Source organism: Rhodnius prolixus, unplaced genomic scaffold, assembly GCF_049639745.1.
Source record: "Rhodnius prolixus isolate KJV_2025 unplaced genomic scaffold, Rpr scaffold_4, whole genome shotgun sequence".
Taxonomy (NCBI): domain Eukaryota; kingdom Metazoa; phylum Arthropoda; class Insecta; order Hemiptera; family Reduviidae; genus Rhodnius; species Rhodnius prolixus.
Genome location: NW_027411614.1, coordinates 5,075,057 through 5,094,419, shown reverse-complemented (window position 1 = coordinate 5,094,419; position 19,363 = coordinate 5,075,057). Strand labels below are relative to the sequence as shown.

The following is a 19,363-nucleotide window of genomic DNA, read 5'->3' as shown; positions in this document are numbered from 1 at the left end:
TTAAACAGTGAATAAGCCGATATGGTGTTTGTGTATGGTTTTTGCAATGCTGCCCGTCGTGAATATTCCGTGCGATTTCCGAATAAAAGATTACCTTACAACACCATCTTTGGGTCCACATTTCAACGTCTTAGAGCGACTGGTATATTTGCTTTAATGCCACGTGCTGATGGAGCTCTTGCCCCTTAATGAAATGTAAGTATTGCGACAGTATTACAATTTTTCGATGATAATCAGTCCGCCAGTGTACGAAGAGCTGCAGCTGAATTATAATTATATTACGTCAACTCTCTAAGGAGAGTAAGGAGAGCTCTCTTTGCAGATGGACGTCACCCATAGGTGACCTTAATGCCTTAATTTACCCTAATTCTTCCTGCAATATATTCATATTGTATTGCAAGTCTATATCATTATTTGCAAACACGACGATATCGTCTGCAAACGCAAGAAGGCTCAAACGCACAAGGGTCATTCTACAATATCTAACATTGAAGCTGCGCATTTTTTTGATGACACTGGCGCAGAGCTTCGTCTAAGGCAACTATGAACAAGAATGGGCTAAGGCTGCAGCCTTGACGGATTCCTTTCGTTCGAAGTGCGAACATAATTTCTTGTTGTTTTGTATAGACTTTCTATGGCTCTCCTTAAACCTTCGTTTACTCCTTTCCTGACTAGAGAGTCCATTATGTCGCACCTTCTCACTCGATCGAATGCTTTTTCCAGGTCCACATAGCATACACACAATTTTCTGTTCTTGATTTACCAATAATATTGGTGGAAAAAAACCAGCCCGATCTTTTCCCAATATACAATTTGAGGAATAGAGCAGCCTCTTTCCCTTCTTTCTTCATCATGACTGCCACAAATTTAAAATACTACATAAAATATTTTCTCCACCGGTCAAATTGACCGACCGCGGTTGGTAGGACACATAAATTTTTCTTGGAAAAGAGAAAAAAAAAAACTAGAAGTAAAGTGCGAAGAAAATATTATATGTATATTTTAAGAAAAGTCATATAGTTCGATAACCGTACTATAACCTTCAAATATGTGAAAATTTTACTTAAGTTTGAAAAAGGTCAATTTGACCGGTACTGATAGGTTTAGTGTTAAAGGCATTAACACCTTTAATTGAAGAATAGTGCTCCAGGAAGGAAAAAAAAAAACAATTTAAGGTTGACTTAATGAAGCCCAGTAAGGCTTTAGATAATAGAAAGATGGTTTTTGGGTTTTTCCGACCGTTGTTGTAGATGATTTTGGTGAATGTCGAAGTGCGGTCTTAAATAAAAACAACTTTTTTGTTTTATACCAACGTTTCGGTAATTATTACTACCTTCTTCAGGGTCTGTACAAAAGGAATATTACACTAATATAGATAAAATTGAACAAAATCAAAAAATACATAAATAAAATTATTTTTAAAACATAAAATTAAATAGACAAATATAATAAATATAATTTGGGAAGACTTACATTATAAAAAAGTCAACTTTACAAACTTTTTTATAATGTAAGTCTTCCCAAATTATATTTATTATATTTGTCTATTTAATTTTATGTTTTAAAAATAATTTTATTTATGTATTTTTTGATTTTGTTCAATTTTATATATATAAGTGTAATATTCCTTTTGTACAGACCCTGAAGAAGGTAGTAATAATTACCGAAACGTTGGTATAAAACAAAAAAGTTGTTTTTATTTAAGACCGCACCTCGACATTCACCAAAATCATAATAGAAAGAGTTGGACAATTACTGGGACATACCTAAAAAAAGACAGCAGGAGTCATCCCACAGAGAAGTGTGCTCTAGTTGGGAACCTCGCTATGGGGGCTAGAATGAGAGAGAAATACCTGGAGAAAATTGGTAGAAAAAGAAAGCCGAATTAATCGGGTACATCCTGGAAGGAATTAAACAGATCTAGCAGGTGATCAGAAACGATTGGTATGCTGTCCTAGAATTGTCCTCCAGTACCAGAGTAAGCAATAGGACCTACCCAAGAGAAGACAAATTACTTTAAACTCTATCTGGTTAAAAAAATTAATAATTTAGAAAGTATTAATTCTGTAATTCTATAAATTCATTAGAATTTTTCTTTTCTACCGACTCATTTGTAGACAACGATTATGTTTCAATAACAAAATTACCCTCTTCATTATTTCTAAACAGAATTGAAAAGAAACCTTCCTAAAGGACAATGAAAAAAAATATAACAAATAACATCTACTATGACAAAAAATTACACAGTATATGTTTACTAATTTAAGCTATTTTTTTTAAAAAAAACTAATGACATAAATACTAACTTTTACAAGAAGGATAACAAACAATTCAAGGACATAAGTTATTTCTTTTAAGTTTTAATCCATTCTTTGTTATTCTAGAAAAGAATGCTATTGTTACATAACTTTATGAATAGAATTTTTTATAATACATGAATGGCTGGTGATATTGTTATTTTTTGTTTTAAATAAATTGTTTTAAACATAAAAAAATAACTATGATGTAACAATTTATTATTGAAAAGTTATTGTTTAATAATTGTAATTAAAAATTAGAAACTTCATCACTTTCATCTAGTTTTAATGAATTAGTATCAGAAGGGTGAATATATTATTATAAATTTATTCCCAGAGTGGGTAATAGAGAGCAAAATCTTCAGGGATAGCTCCTGAGGGTCTACCAGGACCGATAATGCTAACACCTAATCGTCCTAGAACAATCTTAATACAATTACTGCCTGAAGGAATCAGGTAAAATAGGTACGATCATTTAGAAAATTATAGAGCGTTTATTAAAAGCGCTTATTTACTATTTAAATGGTAAATGGCTTTCTTATACTTTGGCAATAATTAAATTGTTTTATACGAGAACACATTTCTAGTTGAGAAAAGACTTCTTTTTTTTTTTGTTTAACAAGAATCAAATGTAAACCAAGAATACAATGTCATGACTCATGAGTAGGGAACGGATTCCTATGTATTTACATATTTTTTTCTAGGCAATTTACAAACGTTTTTCAACTAGAAGTATTCATACTGACACTCTTTAGGCCGTTTGAGCCTACTTTTATTTCACATATTTCCACAAATTTGGATGTTATCGCATATTTTTATACATATTTGATTAAAATAAATAAATATTTCTACATATTTAATCAAAATATGTACATATTTTTCATTTTGGGCATATTTTCATAATTGGGAGGTAGTTGACAGGAACTGTGAACCACAGACTGTGAATCACAGTGGTTAAAAAAGTGTTTTTAAAAGCACCAAGTCGCATTAAAATGCTAAAAGATCTCTATCCAGACTTGTGCCTTCCACCAGTACCAATACTGACAAGATGGGGTACTTGGCTGAAAGCAGCTCAGTATTACTATGAAAACTACAATAAAATCAAGAATGTCCTTTCACATCTCGAAGACGAAGCAGTAGCGATAAATACAGCCAAGTCTTTATTCGAGAAACCTAATTTAAGGAACGACCTTGCATTCATTTCTGACAATTGCGTATTTCTTGCACAAGCCATTACCCAACTTGAGTCCCAAAATGTTCGACTGACAGAAAACGTGTCCAACGTTAAAAAAGTCATCGAAAAGGTGGAAGGAATACCTGGGAGTAAGGGAGATCTGATCAGATCAAAACTGGTAGAAGTACTAAGCAAGAACAAAGGGTGGGAGACCATCTGCCAGATTTCTGATATTATCAGTGGAACAGAAGTCACCTCAGAACATCGTGTACCCCTTTACAACCAACGAGATCAGCAAGGCACCTATAACATCTGTAGATGTTGAACGATCTTTTAGTCGTTACAAGTCCATCTTACGCCGAGATCGTCGTCACTTTACGTTCCAACATTTGAAATTTCATGTGGTTGCAAACAATTTCGAAGAGTGAAGTTTTCAAAATTGAAAATTTAACACATCTTTTTATAAATAGTAAAAATGTTCTTTGTTGTATAAATCATTATAACTTGTAAAAACAAATTATTTTGTTCCTAATAAATTATTATAAATTATAAAAATGTTTTTTTCTTGTATAAATAATTAAAACTTGCCCCTTCCAAAAAAAAATCCATTTTCATAAAAAAAAATGTCCATTTTACTTAAATATTCCAGAAAATATTTAAAGAAAATCACATATTTTCCACATAATTGACGAAAATAAATGCATATTTTAATTAAATATTTGGCATTTTTAAATACATAAAAATCCGTTCCTTAGTCATGACTCATGAGTGACAATTGAAGAAGATAACCAGTGATATCACATCAGTCGTCTAGTAAATTAGAGTATCGGATAAGGTTAGGCTTGAAAGCTGTAGTTACACGAGGATTGTGATGATACGATAAGGATTTGTGAATTCTTTGATGGCGGAATTTTATCAGATCAGACATGAAGGGAATGGATAAAACATTAGGGATTTTATTCAAGACATTAAAACTGTCCAGGTAGGACCAGTTATATAAGGGTTTATCGTCCAAAAAGTGCATCAGAAAAAGTGTAACGTTGTAAAACACCCAAATTTGACAATCTTTTTTTACTCTTTTTCTATAAAAGATAAAATTCTCAAATTTCCTTTAAAATTTAGGGCAAATCCTCCTTTATAACTGTAATTTATTTATTATTTATTTTGCAACAGCCAATAAGAAAGCATTGCTGATTTTCCGAAAGTATTTTCAATTGTAAGGCAAGAAAATGTAATTGAAAACTTGTACAAAAAAAAAATACTTAAGTAACCATTTTTCAAAGATATTAATTATCAACATTAAGGTTAAGATAAACGTTTTCATAATTAAAAAATATTACTGAGTTTATGGATAAGCTAATGAAGTGTAAATGGAAAACGGGATAATGCAATTTGCTAATTAACTAAGTACTAATGGCGTAAAGCTCACAATTAGAGAATGTTTGTTGTATCCTAATACTCACAAGTTATGAGAATCTAATTATTATATAGTTAAAATTAGAAACTAACGAGCAAATTTGAGAAAAACATATTTACTGCTAAAACTACACTAATACGTTTTCAGTTTGGAATTGAAAGTGAGCAACATGGGCATTGAGCCAATCATTTAAGCGTTTACTCATTTACAACTTAAATGCACAAAAATATTTTTAAAAAAATCTTAAGTAAACATATTCTTATGCATTTTCTATAAATTCCGTAAAAAAAGGGACAAATGGTTGAAGGGCTAGCCATTCAGTAAAATGTCGCAAAAAATATCTGCTTCAGAATGAAAAAACAAGAGTAAAAGCAGTCGTACCTAGCTCGTGCTGTTAAAGATGAGTCAGTTTAGACTGGATTACTGGGCACCACGAAATTTTTAACAGAGCAATTTAAACTATCCCGATGCCAAAACTATTAGGAAACGGAAGGAAATTCCAGTTCAATTTTAAGAGTAATTAAAATTAATTACAAATATTCAGAAGAAAACTTAGGATGGAAGATTGGCGAGTAATCGGTCAAATAAAAACAACTCGTCTCTTTGCCAACGTTTCGACAAATATATTGTCCTCTTCAGGGCCTGGATATTACAAATAAAAAACAATTTACAGAGTCAGTAACATAGAAAAAACAGTAAAAATCAGCCAGTTCTGGCTCTTAGATTCTGTAACTCAACCAGCCCGCATAGCCACGCAAGTTTTCAATAATTATACAGAATTTATTGTATTTTACTTGTTTATTTTTTGTATTACTGTTTTTTCTATGCTACTGACTCTATAAATTGTTTTGTATTTGTAATATCCAGGACCTGAAGAGGGCAATATATTTGTCGAAACGTTGGTAAAGAGACGAGTTGTTTTTATTTGACCGATTCCTCGCAAATCTTCCATCCTAAGTTTAACAATTTGCGGTCACGAAAACTATATATTCATATTCAGAAGAAAATAATTTTGAAAGAAGAAATATTCTTTTTTTTTAATAAAGAAAGTTGTACAAGACATTTTATTTAAACGGTTAAGACCTGTATTCTAAAGCTCCGAAACCTTAGTTTTGCTCTCTAGCCTACATACAGACAGCTATGTTAAGAATGATCTCTTTAGAATCCATACAAAAGTGTACGTACCTAAGGACTTAACCAAGCCCCCCTTTCACAGTAAAAATGAAATTGAACAAAATAGAGTAAATAACACTCTTTTAAATTATTTATTATAAAAAAAAGAAGTTTAGAAGTTTAATATTGGCGTCGTTTTCAAACAATAATATCAACAACAATGAAGACTTATAAAAAATTCAATTAAAACGGAAGTTAAAAGTAACTTAGTTAAAAAAAGTATATACAGGGTGTCCCAAGCTATATGGATAACGACTTTTTCTCGGAAACTAAGATAGCTAGAAAAAAACTAAAAAATACGTGTTCCCTTAGTTTTTTGTTAGGAATCCAAATTTACTTTGTAAATTTTTTTTGGTGCTTCCAGAAGCGAGATACAGGCACCAACTTCATTTTTTCGAATGGGAAGGTGTGGTTTTTATTTCAGAAAAGATTCCTCTATTTTTTTTTAAAGAAAAATTTACTCGAACGGTTTTTTTCTGTGAGCGATATTTTAGAAGTTATGAATGAAAACATGATTCTTATAAGAAATGTTAACATGATAATATTTTAACGGTTTTTTGATTAAATAAGATGAAAAGTACTATTTTATTATACATTTTACTCCTCATTAATATTACAGATCATACTCGAAATGGCTTCCACCATTAGAGATGCATAGACACGCTCTTTCCTGCCAATTGCCCCTTACTGCCAAAGAAATAGATTCGGCTTTAACCGAGTTACAGGCATCTATTATTCTCTGTTTTAGTTCATCTACAGATGCAATCCCGGCTTGATTTTGATACACCCAGATTTAGAAATGCTTTTAGGTAAGCAGTTATGAATAATCACCTTGTTTTTCAGGTATCCCCAAAGGAAATATAGTCCATAGGTGTCAAATCCAGTGAACGAGGTGGCCACTGAATCGCCCCCCGTGTCGATATAACACGCCCATCAAATTGCCTATCGAGATAGCTCTTTACATGCGTGATAGTGTTATATCGACACGGGAAGAATTCAGTGGCCACCTCGTTCACCGAATTAGACACCTATGGACTACTTCCTTTGGGGATACCTGAAAAACAAGGTGATTATTCATAACTTTTTTCTTTCTTTCCTTATTTCTGCTTATCTAAAAGCATTTCTAAATCTGGGTGTATCAAAATCAAGCCGGGATTGCATCTGTAGATGAACTAAAACAGAGAATAATAGATGCCTGTAACTCGGTTAAAGCCGAATCTATTTCTTTGGCAGTAAGGGGCAATTGGCAGGAAAGAGCGTGTCTATGCATCTCTAATGGTGGAAGCCATTTCGAGTATGATCTGTAATATTAATGAGGAGTAAAATGTATAATAAAATAGTACTTTTCATCTTATTTAATCAAAAAACCGTTAAAATATTATCATGTTGACATTTCTTATAAGAATCATGTTTTCATTTATAACTTCTAAAATATCGCTCACAGAAAAAAACCGTTCAAGTAAATTTTTCTTAAAAAAAAATAGAGGAATCTATTTCTGAAATAAAAACCGCACCTTCCCATTTGAAAAAATGAAGTTGGTGCCTGTATCTCGCTTCTGGAAGCACCGAAAAAAATTTACAAATTAAATTTGGATTCCTAACAAAAAACTAAGGGAACACGTATTTTTTAGTTTTTTTCTAGCTATCTTAGTTTCCGAGAAAAAGCCGTTATCCATATAGCTTGGGACACCCTGTATATAAAATTATTGAATATTCAAAGTGAATAAAGAATATTTTAAATTATTTTTATATTTGCTTTGTTCAGTAAGAAAGGAAAAACAAGCAAAAAGTGAATAATAAACACCCAAATAAAATTGCAATGAAAAATTATTAATATTTAATGAAAACATTTTTTTTTCTTTTTCTTTTTACAACTTCCTTTGCTTTTCTCCTAAAGCGAAAATTACACTGAATAACCATGCGTCGATAGCCCACAGTCAGCCACTAGGTAGCGCTACCACCACCAATCTTGGCGCGATCTACGATTTCCAATTGATAGGCTACAAATATCGCCCTACAAATGCTCCAGTGCGTCCCTTGAACCACGATTATCACAGAATAACACATTACACGAGCACATAAAAAAAAAATCTGGGGAAAATGTATTAAATAAACATCAAAAGGATTTTCTTTTCTTTATTTTTTTAATGTGTCCAATCAAGGAAAATCAGAGACATTTCCGGTAAAACGAGACAAACGGAAACTAAAAAAAAGCTTCCGGCTGGTGGATTTCTGTAGAATTTGAAGTGTCAAACGCGACAAAGAAATATCAAATTTGAGGCTGAACTGTTTTTGTTTTCGTGCTTAGTGATATTCTATTTTAAACTCATGGACATGTTTTTCCAAGATAAAACACAATATCGGAAAACTGACACGATTTACTCGGAGAAAGAGAAATTAATCAAATAAATAGAAAACCCCCTTTTTCTAAAGCTGCGAGTATTTACTTAGTAAAATATTTAAAATAGAAGTAAAGAGAATCCAAATTAGAACCATAAAGTAACAACACCATTCATAGATACGTACATTCCACTATACGGCTCTTCTCTAATCTAAATAAGCAGCTCGTGGAGCTTTGTTCGTTCATAGGTTACAAGATTAAAGTATCAGCAATCAAAAGGCCGCGTATCCCATTCAAGATCTCAGAGCATCCATGCATTGTCCAATCGGTTGTCTCTGTAGGTTCTAATGTCCAGGGGAAAAACAAAAAATGGCAAAAGCAGACCTCTTGGACATTTCGGGAATGACTTAGTCTAGTTTCGCCGCAAGAACAATCTTTTTTACACTGATTCAACCTTTCAGATTTCTTTTTTTTAACTTCTTAACGCACCGTTCTATATATCTAATCTCACTATCCATAATGACCTCAAAATCCTTTTCGTTACAGATCTTGCTAACACTCGTTTCTTCAAAATTTCATTCCTCTACAGCAGCTCATCCTAAGCCTCTCATAGAACACCTATCTTCCTCCCACATTACCAGGTAAACCTCTAAGGAGATTGAAGAGAAGATGGCCTCGTGATCTACTCTTATCGTGAGAGCAAAGCACGTTACTGGAGTGGCACCACTGGGTGCCTTCTCCACTCATGATTTTCTTTTATTTCTTTTTTTCTTTCACCATATTTGCTTGTTGCAACAACTGTTGCAGTGGTAAATTACAATAAAAGATTAAAAAAAAAAAAAAAAAAAATTAAATTCATTTGCAAAAAAACAAAGAATATGGAAACTAGAACGTCATAAACGGCAGAAAAAAGAAACAGATTTAGGCATTCTTTAAAAGAATTTGAGATAAATAAAAAAAATAGTTAAAATTTGGAAACTTCTGATCCTAAAATGTAGTGAATACACCTACACAAATAATAACTAGAACAACGTTTTGTGTAATATTGCAGAGAATATGGACGAAAAATAAGGTTCGAGTAGAAATCAGTGTAGACTACTGCATGACAGATGTTCTGCGTGCAGCGTACACTCTCTCCGGGGCTGTTGCAGGTGCATCTTCCAACAGCCCGACCGTCCTCTACTAAAAGCAGAGGAACGATAGAGAACTGTGAAGGAAGAAGCATAGATCTCAGCAGACACCTGCTTCTTACACGTACACACATACACTACGTAGAGCCACTTTACACAATCTGCGTGTAAGACACATACATACACGCAGCTCTCTTTGTGTTTTTGTATTCGGTAGTTAGTCCGATGAAACTTTATTTCATTTTGGAAGAGTTCACCTTGTGAAAGAGCCACTGTGTACTTGGGAATCTTACATACAATTCTGATGTTCTGGATTCCTACTAACACCACCTGTCCTTCTCAAAGCTTCTTTAAGTCTAAAATAAAAAAACATTTACGAGGAAATGACTTTTCATTGAATTTAGGTGAGAAAATACTAACAAGAACCCTTACATCTGTAATTATTAAAGGGATTAAATCCTGTAGGATTAAATGAGGTGTAAAACAAAAAAGGTGAAGCCTCTAGTTCATTCAAGGATTTTTTCCCAATTTTTCTACCATTTTTTTTTTAAACTGTTCCTGAAAATTTTCGCTTAAATCTTGGTGCACTTTAAACAATTGTTGCACTTTCAACAATTGGTGCACTCTTTACAATAATTGAATAAGAAAAAAAATGTTTACGTTTTTTCCTGAAAAAAATAGGACAGTTCCAAAACAAAAAGCTGACGATTTAAATTATTTATTCAGTTAGATTTTATATTTTACTAGACTGAAAAGACAAGAAACTAACCAACGCTACAAACTTCTCGCCAGACTACTTGACAAACGTTCGAAACTTAACCTACATAACAAAAGATTCTTATATCTACTGTTACTGCGACCTATTTGGTCATACGGCATCCGAAGTATGGGGATCGACCAAGCGATCCAACTCACTACGCCTCATTACGGTCAAAAAATACTTCGAAAACTTCTTAACGCTCCGTTCTATGTACATACGACGGTCGTTTGAAAAGTCCGTGCAAAGTCAGAGAGATAGCACTACTGGCGCATATCGAGGTTATGTTTAGTTAGTAGCATCTCTTGGAAGAACACACACCAAGTTTCAGCCAGATCGGTCTATTTCTTTGTGTTTGGCATTCGTTTGAATCGAGGAAGTCGAGTGATTTTCAAATCGTGTGAAGTGTTGCAAGGACGGTTTGCAGCTGTTCCCAGAAGAATCCGCAGGACTTTAAGCGTCGTTTCGTCACTGTGGATGAAACATGGATACATCACTACACTCCTGAGACCAAAGAACAATCTAAACAATGGGTTACCAAGGGGGAATCTGCGCCAAAAAAGGCGAAGACCGTTCCTTCGGCCGGAAAGATTATGGCGACTGTCTTTTGGGATTCGCAAGGAATAATCCTCATCAACTATCTGGAAAAGGGTAAAACTATTACAGGTGCAAATTATTCATCGTTATTGGACCGTTTGAAAACCGAGCTGCAAGAAAAAACGCCCACGATTGGACCACAAAAAAGTCCTTTTCCATCACGACAACGCACCAGCTCACACCTCAGCAGTTGTGGTCGCAAAATTAATGGAAATAGGGTTCCAACTCGTTTCACATCCCCCCCTATTCTCCAGACTTGGCTCCCCTCGGACTACTATTTGTTCCCCAATATGAAGAAATGGCTGGCGGGAAAAAGATTTTATTCAAACGAGGAGGTGATTGCAGAAACGAATGGCTATTTTTCAGACTTGGACAAATCCTATTATTCGGAAGGGATCAACAAACTAGAGCAGCGTTGGACGAAGTGTATAAGCCTAAAAGGAGACTATGTTGAAAAATAAAAAAGGTTTACCCCAAAAAATTAAGTAGTTTTTATTTTTGCACGGACTTTTCAAACGACCCACGTATGTAAACCACACTATCCATAATGACCTCAAAATTCCTTTCATTAAAGATCTTGCTAACACTCGTTTCTTCAAATTTCATTCCTCTACAGCAGCTCATCCTAACCCTCTCATAGAACACCTATCTTCCTCCCACATTACCAGGTAATCCTCTAAGGAGATTGAAGAGAAGATGGCCTCTTGATCTTCTCTTATCGTGAGGGTGCCTTCTCCACTCATGATTTTCTTTTATTTCTTTTATTTTTCTTTTACCATATTTGCTTGTTGCAACAACTGTTGCAGTGGTAAATTACAATAAAAGATTAAAAAAAAAAAGTTAGATTTTTTAAATTTAATGGACCAAACGTTGGGAGCCCCCAAAATTTTTTTTTACATTTTTGGTAAAATACTTCCAGGTAAAATGGATTTACCACAAACTTGGTATTCTAATAAATAAACTGGATATATAACAGTATGCACAGAATCAATATATTCCACGAGAATCGACATTTTCCAAAATCGATTGGTTTAAATAAACAAAAATAATGTTCATGAATTAATAATAAATTAATTTGCATATAATATTAACTCCACCACACTGTTTGTTATCTAGTGGTACAATGAGAGAGCAGAGCCCGGTTATAGTCTCTCTTGTGAACAGATGTTACACAGCAGAGCAGATATTTCTCTTTTTTATGTTTTATTTTGGTATGTGTGTGTTTGGCGCTTGGACAAAGTATGGGTAGGCGCTTGTGGGGGAGTGAAACTTCTAGATTTCATCTCTTGGGTTACAATGATAATATCTTCTTCTTCCACTTTGTAAAATTTATTTCATAAGAAAAACAACTAAAAGTTCAATGGAAAGTTGAAAAAATTGAACATTTATTTCAGTTTTATGGCGCAGCGTTTGTTTCAAAAAAGTGGGACACCAGGTGTAATAATTAGAAATATCAATAAATTGTCAAAACAAAAGGGAATTAACGAAGGGCACGAAAATAACGGTTTTAAAAAATACCTATCTCCCAATTTTAACCTACGGCAGCTGAAATGCGTTTCCTCCAAAAAAAAAATAGAGGGAAAGACGAGTAGAGATAGAATAAGAAATTCTACAATGTGGTCTAATCTCGTCGTCAGACCGGTGGAAGAGCTGCTAAAGAGAACACAGGCTAAGATGGTTTGTGGGCACATGATGAGGATGGACACAAGCCGGTATAGCAAGACTCTGTTATGAGGCTAAGGGTACGTTTACAACGGAGCTGTGAGTATAGATGATAGCAGAGATGATAACTGATAGAGTAAAATATAATCGCTGATTAGTGTGCACAACGGAGCTGTGATACATGCAACATGTCCGAGAAGTGAAGAAGAGTTTTTATGTTCAGCAGCAACAAAAAGGTATATTTTAAAGAAAAAACGCTTTAGAAAATATCATGTACATACCATAAATAAAAAACGAAGTACTTTGGGTGAATTTCACTATTTATATAAGGAACTTAGAAATTATCCGGATCGTTTTTTTGAATATGTGAGGATGGGTCCACCCACATTCGACTATATTTTAGAAAAAATAAGGTCAAAATTAAGAAAACTTTGGAAAAATTGTCATGGAAATCCTATAACCATAGAAGAAAAACTAGTGATTACTCTTAGGTTAGTAATGATTTTATTAAAAAAAAAAAAACAAATAAATACACATGAAAATAAATGTAAGCACGATTTAAAAAACAAAATATTGTTTAAAAGTAAATAATAAAATAACCAAAAATAATGAGTAAAGACAGCACTAAATAATTTTTCGACGTCCATTTTGAAGCTCCGATACTGGAGTACAGCTAGCAGAAAAATGAAAAATTCAATTCTATCATCTATGCTCGTTTATAGCAGCGAGTATGAGTCACTAGTCGAAGCTTCGTTGGCACGCTCACATAAGAATGTACTAGGTTATTCTATAAGCGCTGATGCATCACTGCTATCATCTATGCTCACAGCTCCGTTGTGAACGTACCCTAAGATGCAGGATCAAAGAGGCGCAGGGGCATACTGCGCACAACATGGGGAAGGGATAGTGAGAGAGGATTTCCAGAAAGAGGAACTTCGATTGGAGAAGAAATAGAGATTTGACTGAGGATAGGGATAGTTGGAAAGTTTTAGTGAAGGCACCTCGACACTGAAAGGTAAACGGAGGAATGATTAAGAAGAAGAAGAAGATTAAATTGTCGACAGTGGCACCCGGAAGGATCACCTTCTTCCAGTCCTAGTAAGGTTACTAAGAAATCTGGCGAGGACGCCAATCTTGGTGCCAAGAGTTTTCTTTATTCTTCTGAAAACTGAAGGCCTCTACATGGCCAGGATCAAGCGATATTTGAATTGCCTGTAGTGTCTGTAAGGCGGTAAGAGTTATGTCCATCGTCGTGAACTTACACGTAAAAACAACACGGCCTGCCTCTGGAGGCAGAATTTCCAGCTCTGTTCATGTAATATAACCAGCCATGCGCATTGCCACCACATTGAGTCAACTTCCAGGTATACTGATGAGAAATAAGCTTATACTTGGCTACCACCAATTGTTAGAATACGCAAGCAGTCTCTCATTAATCTTTTTAGCCTGTAAGACAACCTGACTAGAGGATAAAATTCTGGTATTATAAATTAACCCTTATAAATTCTTATGCACCAAACAGTTTTGTAACTGCCGAACAAAGATTTATAGGATAGGAAATGGTAAATGTGGAATTATACCTACACATCCCGAACTCCGACCTAGTCTCCTGACACTGACGATCTACAAGTTCAAGTCCTAGGTCCATAATAAGAATTTTTCCAGTATAAAGAAGGCCAAACCTGTATTTAGTTGCTATTCTACTGAAAGGAGCTCCAAAACTAGGTACAGCCAAAGCTCCTAACATAATGAAATAGCTCCGTTATGTCTAAAGTACATAAGAAGAACTTGTGGACCACATTATGAGCTTTCAAATCACCTAGCAAAGAATATATATATATATATAAAAATAGTTTAATTTCAATATTTATTGAACTATTTTTTTAAAATAAAAAATAGAACAACACGCTTGTTGTTTAACTTGTTTACAGAACAAGCTATTTGTGTATACTAGCGTAATTTATGACGTTAACAAGTTCGTATCTCGTAAGTGATGCACCAAAAAACAATAGTAATCTTTATACAGCGTTTTTACATTCAGATTACTATTTAATTTGTAATAACTAATGTAAATAATTGATTCAAAAAAACTATCCTAAATGAAAGGTAATGAGAGGCTTTAAATTTGTAAAATCATTTAATTAAAACAAAAAACAAAAAATTTCAGATTATATTCTGGAACAAAACTAGAGTGCATCTCAAAAAGAAGTACTAAATTTAGAACGAAGAGGGAGATAAAATTAGAACGGTATTCTCCTGGATGTAATAACCCGACCCCGCAGCATCAGCCTGTCTCGCTTCAATTATTTATATATTTATATTTATATGTATGTAGTGTCATGTTTTTCTAACTGGGTTAACAACGATAAATTATTTAGCAATTTGTTTTTCTACTGATAGCATTTTATGTTTGTATCAAATGATAATAATTTATTTTAGGAACAGATTAATAAATAGTCCACTTCAAATTGGAACGAAGGAAACGATATAGGAAGATTTAAACTTTTTAAATACAAGAATAACGTAGAAAGCAATCCAAGGAACAAGAAAAACAATGATTAATTAGGTACATTTATGGTGGAAAACGACTTATGACTTTTCTCAGATCTCACTACGGATTTTGTGATTTTTAGGACATCAGTCGAATGATTCGAGGTTGGGGCGATGAAACCGAGAGAGGTTATAACTTAGTGGATTTCTAGGCACATGGCAACGAAGAGGTTGTTCGTCTTGCCAAAATAAGGATTCGTAATGTTGCAGAAATTCCACCTCTTGCCTGTGGATACCAGGTTAAACAAAAAAAAAAAAAATTGTAGAACAAGGAAGAGAAAAGGAGGACAATAACAACTGGGAAGTCCAGAAATGAGTTGCAGCAAAGATTCAGATTGCTGACAGTCCACGATTGACAAAACTTGAAAATGATCACAAACTTGACCTGGTGAAATCAAGTCGATTGCACTTATTGTCAGACTGGTCCTCCGAGACCACTCCACATCATGACAATGTCTTCGTCTACGTAAGGTAATGGGGCCTACGCCTGTAATACTAAATTGTATAAGGCTGGCAGGAGGCGCATGGCCGGATCTCGACTGAGATACCGGTAAAAAATGTAATATTGTAGGCGGAAAACTTTTAAGCAGCTTGATGCTTGCAGGTATTCAGCGAATATTAACGCATTAGTCGCCATTATTCACCACCATATTCGTCGCATTTGAGGATTCAAGAGTTATTGCATACACTTCAATTCCTTAGAAAGGAAGGAAAGTATTGCAGAGGTTCTGGATTCGAACCCAAGCTGGATACCCTTCAATTTTGACTTCATGAAGCCCCACTATGACTCACTGGGAGGAAATAATGAAAGGAAAGTATCTTCTGTAACTGTTAGCGCTATGAAACCTTTGGAATGCTTAGGAGATATAGCGCAAAAAGAACTAGTAGGGAAAGTCCTCAACCTCTTTAGGAGGAGAGGGAGGGTTCGCTTACTGGAACTAAAAAGGGGCTGGCACAATAAGTCTCTTTTGCTGCGGTGCCGTGGGGCATAGGTCCCGTCCCGTTTCTGATTCTAATTCTAATCTTCCGTAACTAGAAAAGTACTCTCTCTTTAGGCAGAACATCAAGAAGGTTCCAGACGTCAATAACCTCTAAAAAACTTGTTAAATTTAAAACTCAAAGCTCTCCAATCATCAAATAAGCTCCTGATAATGGTCGCCAATAAAATTTGCTTAAAAAAAAAGACTTTCTCCTAGCCAAAGATGAACGTCGGACGTCCTTCATCTCATACTTTCAAGGCCTGACGAATCATCAATCCGAAACACAACATTATATTTGGAAGGCTATGAAGAATTTTCAACTTCTTATATATATTTTTTTTACTCCACTTCAAATACTTTTGAAAAGGTTACACCTCAATTTGATGAGCAAAAATAAATTTTCATTCCTTATCAGCAGCGTTTTCTAAAGCCGAGCTAAGCCGAGTTAAAGATTTGATTGATTAGATGAATCAATCTATACATAACCCTTAAGTATTGCTAATTTTATTTGGTAAAACTGTTTTACGAGTAAGTAAAGTTCCGGTTTTAATCCATAAATGTTCAAGAGAGTGATTCACAAGTTTAGTTTTGAATGACTTGTCTTTTAGTTTAGTACTTTCTTTTAAAACTGAAAATTTTTACTAAACATGGAAATTCTGGATAAGAAAATCTATAAAATTGGATCAATTGAAATTACCATATGATTAATTTTAAATTCCTTGAAAAGGAGGCGGATCTTTGCGACTTTTATAAAGTTTTGTTATAAAGGAACCCGTTAGAAGTAGAGCGGGCATAGTTTGACAGACCAAACTACCTTTTTATAATGTCACTACTAACGCTGGAAATACCAAGGTAAACAACCTTACGTAAAAATAAGTACTATTTATTGTTAGGTGTATTTTCGAAAGCCTATAAGCCTGATGCGGTTTTTATTCACCAATAAAACGAAGATAACCTTTCTGGTGTTACTTGAAAAAGCAACTCAGCTTATAAATGTAAAAAAAAAGGATAAATCGATAGATACAAGTAAAAATAAATTGCTAGAGTAAAAAAATATTAATATTGGGCAAGGTCATCAAAGATGATGATTATCATCATGAGGAGCTAAAGCTGGGTGTCCCTCCCCTTGCCTCTTCTCGCTGAATCAGTCAGCCAGCCTATGATGGATCTAATTTCTATTCTGATATAACTACGGATGGCGTGATTAAAGATTCTGCGCCGTCTCCATGTTGACGGTTCAACTAAATACCACAACAACACACGGTTGGCCTAGTTTACACAGAATAAAAGGCTGAAATTTGTTCCGCATTTTTAGCTATTCTTTTATTTTTCATCATTTCCTGTCACTTGTCGCAGCAACTGTATGGGAAGCGGGGGTGACAAAACCCAATGAATACTAAATAGTTATAGAAAAATAGAAAATATTTGTCTCAACAGATCTATCACTTCTACAGCATTAAAACTCAAAATATTTTATAGCTTTATTTAAAAAAGGAAAATTTGGAAAAATTTAAGAGTTTTAGAAAATGATGAAAGTAATGCCAATTTTTTCCAGCCGTTATTTTTCGCTCAACCACCGAGATTAGGTGACGAAGACGTGAACGACTTCCTGAAAATGATAGGTGCCAAAATTCGGAAGGATTCTCAGAGGTATCCCTGTTAATCGATGACAAGGATAATTCATCCTGTTTCCTGAAACTGTTGAAAATAAAGGACACAACCGGCGGATTGTGGTTAGCTCTAAAAGGATGACGACTGCGAGCCCAGGATATTAGAAGATTAGATTAAGAGAAAACTCTATCCTGAGATCCTTCTAAAATTTTTCCATTTAAAGATCTTTGAATCTACCACTTACTGAACTATATACAGACTTCTTTTTGCATTTCGTTTTTATATCTATTATCAGATTCATTTTCATCTTAACGAAATTCACAGATTACAACAACGAAACGCAAAAGAATTGTTACATAGATCTATTAGAAATATGTAAAATACCTCCATTTAAATGTAGCCCAATGGACAGTTAGAAAATATAACTAGTTATACTATACTAGTAATTACCGTTTCAACCATTATTTTTCTTGTAGGACATATTTAAATTTTAAATTCTAAACAGGACAATTTAATTTAATGACTTTGATAAAATATCATTATAATTATGTTAAATAGTTTGAGACTATGTTAATATTGTTACCACTTGTTGAACGGTTGTTTGTAGAATAATATACATTTATAGCATCCATAACTTCTGAACTGAACGCCCTAGTTCAATAAAATAAGTAGATAATGAGCGTGTGGCCATTATAGTTTTAGACTGGTTTGTCTATATTTCTAGTTAAAATTATTAACCAGAAATATTATTTGAAGATTTCCATTTTAAAATCTATGAAAAACCTACCCTAACTATTTTCTCTTTCAATACTTTGGAGGGGGCGGCAGGTTTAAAGTATTTGGCAAATTTTGGAAGAGTCTTTTCTTATTTCAATGTCTTTTTAGCTTCAAACTTTTCCCATTTTCTCCTCTGAGACTTTACACACAGAGACTAGTTTTCGAAATTGAATATCAAATCTGGGGATACCTATCTGTGCTTCTGGGGGCCATTGATGGAGGGGCCAGGCCATTCAGGTAATCGTTGGGCGGACCTAGGTCGGTAGAACTTGCTGTCTAGGCTTTGTACAACTCTATGCGATAACAGTAAACAGCCACTTGTATTTTTTGAACCAAAATTAGTTTTTCTGGGACTAAAAAAACAACCATCTGACGTTACTTCTTGATAAGTATACTATTTATTAGTAAGTAGTCGTACATAACGTGCATATTAAGTTCATACATTTTTTTTTTTCACGTCCTACGTACGTCATATAAACGTGTAAATTAAATATTGAAACCAATTTTTGAGAAAAATGGAAAGATTATTTCAGTTGGCCGATTTTAAACCAAAACAGAAGTTGAAAAGCAATGGCGATGTACAAATGGTATAAAGCAAGAATAAAAGATCACATTATCATCTTTGTTTTGCCAAATATTTTTCTTTCTATAATCGCAAAAATGCGTAATCAAGTCGTTGACTATTAATAAAGTGATTTGTAAGGGCTTAACGCAAATCTAAATTCTAAAAACAGATATTTATAAATCTCCAACTATAAATAAACATTGTTTACATCTATTGAACTATAAAAAGTTAAACTCACACACAAATCTCGACCCCACACTGTGTACGATTAAAATTAATTTAATCTGGCGATTACATATTATGCGTAATTTATACAATAAAATAGGCTGAGA

At 33.9% G+C, this 19,363-nt stretch overlaps 1 protein-coding gene across 2 annotated transcripts in view; it reads right to left on the bottom strand.

The window, feature by feature from the left end:
- The window catches only part of LOC141455911 (ribosomal protein S6 kinase alpha-5-like), a 423,200-nt gene that overhangs the window by 68,689 nt on the left and 335,148 nt on the right, over nt 1-19,363 (bottom strand). The gene's annotated exons all lie outside the window — the stretch shown is intronic.